Here is a 6,000-nt window from a genome sequence, read left to right on the forward strand (position 1 = left end):
CCAACCTACAGGTCAGACCAAGCCCCTGCAGCTCTCCCTCTCATTCTGGGACAGAGTTGATTTGATTAAAAATAGAAACACTGGCCGCTGTGGAATTGTAACAACCACAAGTCTATGGTCCCACCTATTGTCTCTCTCACTGTCCCTTGGCATGTAGGCCAGGCTAGATCACATGACATGAAGCTTGCCAACTCCTCTGAAGCAAAGTAAGAGTCAGAAACTCTCTTTGTTCTCTGGATTGGAGGGGAGGTGCCATCTCTCCAGTGGCACACAACCGTGGCTGCCTACTCAGGACCCTATGTAGCCCTAATGAAGCTCCTCTTCAGACCTGAAACCCTACTCTACCCCTTCCAGACTTCACATCCTAAATGCCTTCTGAAGGGCAGTCATGACAACTCTTTCCCAGGAACTGCAACTTTCTTCTAAGCAGAGGGGAGGTGAGCACTCAGAGTGGTTAGAGGAGAGGAAGGAGGGGGCTGAAGGTGAGAGCCACAAGCCTTTGTCAGTGGAAAGAGCCCCTGAGAACCAAGACCCAACACTTGCAGTGGAGCAACCTTCCTCCAGTTGCAGGGCTCTAAGCCTAGACTGATTAGCCTCAGGCTGGAAGCCCAGCCCTTCCTCTAAGGAGCACATGGAACTCTGAATGACACAGGAGTCCTCAGGGCTTGGAGCTATAACCCTCAGGGGTTTGAAAGCCCAGCAAGAAGCCTATGACACCGAAAAGATCTGGGAAGCCATCTATGGTTTCATTGGAGAGCAAAAGGACCCTCTCTGCTCACAGGCTGTGATCCCCTGCTCCTAATGCAGACAGGGCTGAAACCAAATAAGCTGGGAGCCAGAGGGAGGCAGTGGCACCCAGGGGTCCTGGGCTGGCCATGGAGGTTATGGGTGTGCCTCTGTTTCTATTTTAAAAAACAAACAGAAAAGCCACACATCCAAATAAATCATGGCACAGGATACAGTATGAACAGAACAGGAAGAGAAATGGGGGAGGAGGGAAGCAGGAAGAGAAGGAGGTATGAGATCTTCTCCTTGTAACAATTCACCTTTGTACAAATGAGGAGAGAGAAGGAGGCCCAGAGAACTAAGCACCATACCTGGAACACACAGCAAGGAGGTGGCTGGAGATGAGGCTTAAGCCAGGTAGGGTAGGCTGAGTCTTCAGACCCTATTTCTGTCTCTGTCTTTATCTCTGTCTCTATTGTCTCTCTCTTCCTGGCTCCTCCTCTGCCCTGCCTCCCTCTTACATGTCTTGGGCCCTGGGCTCTACATTAGAAACATGGGTGAGAGGAACTAAAAATATCTTTGTCCTAGTTTGCTTTCTATGGCTGTCATAAACACCATGACCAAAAGCAACTAGGTTTCTTAAGTCTTACAGCAGACAGTCCGCCATGAAGAGAAGTCAGGTTGGGAACTCAAGGCAGAAACCTGGAAGCAGGAACTAAAGGAGAGGCCACGGAGGATAGCTGCTTACTAGCTTGCTTTCATGGCTTGCTCAACCTGCCTTCCTATACAAGCCCAGGGACAGCACTGCCCTTGGTAGGCTGGGCTCCCCACATCAAACATCAATCAAAAAATGGCCCCAGGCTTGCCTATAGGGCCAACCTAACCAAGGCCTTTTCCCCACTGAGATTCTTTTCAAATGACTCTGGCTTGTGTCAAGTTGACTGAAAACCAACACAATGTCCAACTGATTTACAGAATTTATATTCTGGCTTGAATTAGAGAAGGATGATCCTAAATCAATACTAAAGGCTGGCTGGGGTGCCGCTCTGCAGGGATGGCTTGCCTTGCATGTGTGAAGCCCTGGCTTGCACCCCCAGCAGAGCAAAACATAAACAAATAAGTGAGTCCTGTGTGACTTTGGGGCCATGAGCTGGCTCCACCTGTAGCTTCCGGAGCCATGGTCCTGCTGAATTCCAGGCTGCGTGGGGAGCGAGCTCGAGAGGGGTGGGGGCGAGTGAGGCATGACTCATGGAAACATGTTTATTTCATAAACAGTCACATGGTCCACCACACACTGCTGTCTCAACTACCCTACAAGGGAAATTCTCCTTTGCAGATTTAGCAGTTGAAGCCCAAAGAGGGTTGGCAGGCAGATTGTCAAAGGCCACACAGCTACTACATGCTAGCAGTGCGATTTGAACCCTGTCTGGCTCCACATCGATACTTAGCCACCAGCTTGTGGAAGGCTTGCTTCTCTGAGCTTTCTGGATAGTTCCCACCTGTGGCTGTTGGGGCATATGACATTTCCCTCCAACGCTATCTCACCCATAGTCCTGACTACAGAACAGAAGGAAGCAGTTGGCCATATGGGAGTCTAACTAGCCCAGACAGGGGTCAGTGTGCTGTGCCCCGTGGCCAGAGCAGGAGTTAAGAGACATACATGCGTCAGCAGACTTGTGTCTTCATGGGCCCACAGTCTCCCCAGGGCCTGGGCCTTTTTTTTTTTTTTTTTTTTTGAGACACTCATTCTAGGGCTGTCTAGAGGGACATTTATTCCAGAGCTGTCTCTGGGAGGTACCTGGCTGGGCCATGTCACCACTATGCTTCTTGGAATTTGACCCTAAATGCCAATGTTTGTTCATTAACTCTGGGGCACTTGCAACAGGAGGTTCAAGGCCAGTTTCTATTTCAGATGCCAGGAGACACACAGGTGGGGACAGGCAATGGAAAGTCTGAGGTTGGCTCTCCTCCTAGGGCAGGGCCAGGCTCCTGTGAATTTAGGAAGTTGTCCTAGGAGTAACAGTAGGAGCTCATGAAGATGGCATCCAGTTGTCACTCCAGTCAGTCTCCCAGCTGTCCTGGAATCTCTCCAGAGCTGTGACCTAGTGAAGAGACAAAGGGTCCTGGCAGCACAGTGCCTAGCACTCTGAGGTGAGCCTTCTGTGACTTTGCCCTTGAAGATGTTCACAAAAGCCGGAATTACAGCATGAGCCACCACATCCAATGTGTGCTGTACTGATGCAAGCCCGGGCTTCGTGCGAATTTAGGCAAGCTACCAACAAAGTACTCCCTTAGCCTCGGAGATGGTTTCTTTTTTTTTTTTTTTAATTAAATTTTTATTTTTTATATTAATTACAGTTCATTCACTTTGTAACATTTTCTTATTAAATGTCTTTTATAATCTTGCCTCAAAAAAGAAAATTATCCCAGCCAAGGAAATCACCCACCTTCCGACCTCATGACTCAGTTTCTCCATAGTGGGGGATCTATGGACCAGCAGGCATCCTGTTTCCTCCCTGCCCTCATCACCTTGGACATATTCGCTGTACTCCAGCCACATAGGCCCCTTGTGCTAGCACTGCTTACTACAGGGCCCTTGCACCTCCATTCCTGCTTCCTGACCTGCTGGCACCTGGGCACCTATGCTGCTTGTTTCTTCCCTCAAGCGTTGCTTCAGTACCACCTTCTCACCCAGGTCCTACCAGAGAATCTTTCCTGAAGTTACAGCCAAATTCCTGGCCTCCTGAAACCTTCTCCTTTTCTGTTGCTCTAATCACTGGCTTCATTGACAACATTATAGTTCTTATTACTGTCTGTAGCTGACTATAAGCTGGAGGGGCAGCCCTGGCTGCATGGGGGTCACTGATAAAACCCAGTGACTGGCATTTGCCTGGCACATGCATGAGTGGATGGACAGCAGCCTGGGCAGGAATGTGAGGGAGTGGGGGAGGCTCAGTTCTTCCTCAACTGCTCTTGCTGTTTTCCTTCCCTCCTTCCTCCATTCAAGGCAAGGCCTTAGGTACCCTAGGTTAGCCTAAAGCTCACTGGACAGCAGAACATCTGATTTTCTGCTTTCACCTCTCACTGCTAGGATTATAAGTATGTGCCACCACACTTGGTTTGTGTAACGCTGGGTGTGGTTCTCCTCCTGCCTGGGGTCTGTCTCCAAGCAGCCCACAAAGTCAGGAGGGGCACAAGAAGCGTTCCAGGGATGGCCCAGCGAGCACTGTGCAGGGATCACACACCAGCAACCACTGCAGGGAGCTAGTTCAACTTCAGTCCCAGAGAATAAAAATTATATACCCCCTTGGGGAGTGGGTGGGAGTTTCCAAGGATAGGTGTAGATAATTGGTTGGAACTAGTTAGTCACTTCAAAGGATGCTTGATTTACGTTAAACAGCACCCTCCTGCTATATGAAATGGAAACACAGTACCTAACTATCATAGAGGCTTGGGGAGGAGAGAGCAAGCAGGGAGCTGTGTCAAAGGCCATATATCAAATGTCGTTAGGGCATCTGTGTCTAAAGACAGCCTCCAGATGAAGTCAGGCAGAGAGCAAGAGGCCCTGCTGAGGAAAGGGAGTCCTACACCTTACTGCTGAACTCAGAATGGTTATCCGACTGTGTGGACCGCAACCTCAAACAGCAGGGTCATTCCAACAGCTGGGCATCAAAGTCAGGTTTTGTGCATGCTGGATGCACATCTGCCCATTAAGTGATTTCTCTAACCCCCTTGTTTTTTCTTGTTTGCTTGTTTGTTTTTTTGTTTTTTTCAGAAGGGTTTCTTTGTGTAACCCTGGATGCTTTGAAACTTGCTTTTCAGACCAGGCTGTCCTCAAACTCAGAGGTCTGCCTGCCACTTCCTTTCAAGTGCTGGAATTAAAGGCATGTGTCACTATGGTTTGTGCTATCCCCAGAGGTCACGTTGGTATCCATGATCCACGCTACAGTGAGGGATTGCTAGTGTCTGTGGTCCCTGCTGCTGCCTCAGACTGTATGATACCTGAGGTCCATGTAGATGTCTGTGGTCTGTGCTGCCACAGAGGTCATGTTGACGCCAGTAGCCTGTGCCACTGCCAGGGGCCATGTTGGTGTCTGTAGCCCAGCTGCAGCGGTGGGCCATGTTGACGCCCATGGCCCACATTACCATCGATGGCCATGGGGATGACCTTTGTCTGTGGGGCCCCCCGAAGCCATGTTGGTATGCATGGCCCATGCTATAGCCAGAAACCATGTGGACGCCTATGATCCATGCTGCCGCTGATGATAAAGGGCAAGGACACTTTCTTTGCAGCAGTGTTGATGACGGCAGACTCACAGCTGAGATCATAGAAGGCTTCTGTGACCGCCTCACACACACCCAAAAAAGAAACAGTCTGTACAGGAAGCCACTGCAGAGAGTTCTTTAAAATTGTTATAGGATGCTATAACAGTTGATGGCTTTTGGCGGGGCAGGAAGGGGAAGGACTCAGTTCTTATTAAGGAATAATAAGAACACACTTGGAGTTTGACCGTGCTCTGGTGAGTATAGAGGCAACACAAATTGGACTTGTGTTTTTTTTGTTTGTTGTTTTTCTTCTTTTTTCATTTTAGAGGAAGTCGCAAGGGTGGACAGTGGACCTGGGAGGACTGGAAAGTGAATGTGATTGGGATGCATTATGTGAAATTTTCACATAATCAATACAATATTATGATTAAAAAGTTAAAAATAAATTTTTATTTATAAATGGTTCTAGGGCAACATATTGCTCCAGGCAATTATTAAAAAAAAAACCAAACATATGGGCTGGAGAGAGGGCTCAGAAGTTAAGAGCACTTGCTGGTCTTGTGGAGGACCCAGGTTTGGTTCCCAGCGCTCACATGATCTGTCACTCCAGTTCCTAAGGCTCTGATGATGCCTTCCTCTGACCTGCTTAAGCACACATTTTACACATACATACATGCAGACAAACAGTCATGCACACACATAAAAAGAAATTGAAACATTCAAAATAAAAATAGCTGCAAACAACCAACGGTCAGCCTTATACCGCTTGGTCCTCACAAGAAAAAGTGAGGCAGGAGCCAGCGTTAATCCCTGTGTGAAGGAAGCAAAACTCCAGCTCCAAGAAGCTGAGAAGCTGAGGCACTTACCCACAGTCACACAGTTAGTACAAAGTCAAGGCTAGAGCCAGAGAGGCTCTTCCCTGACTGGGACACATAAAAATATTGCTTATATGTGAGGACCAAGCTTCGAAGCCAAGAGGACCCCAGGCAAAGTGGCCACTCATTTCCT

Source organism: Meriones unguiculatus, chromosome 11 (assembly GCF_030254825.1).
Source record: "Meriones unguiculatus strain TT.TT164.6M chromosome 11, Bangor_MerUng_6.1, whole genome shotgun sequence".
In the NCBI taxonomy this organism is placed as follows: domain Eukaryota; kingdom Metazoa; phylum Chordata; class Mammalia; order Rodentia; family Muridae; genus Meriones; species Meriones unguiculatus.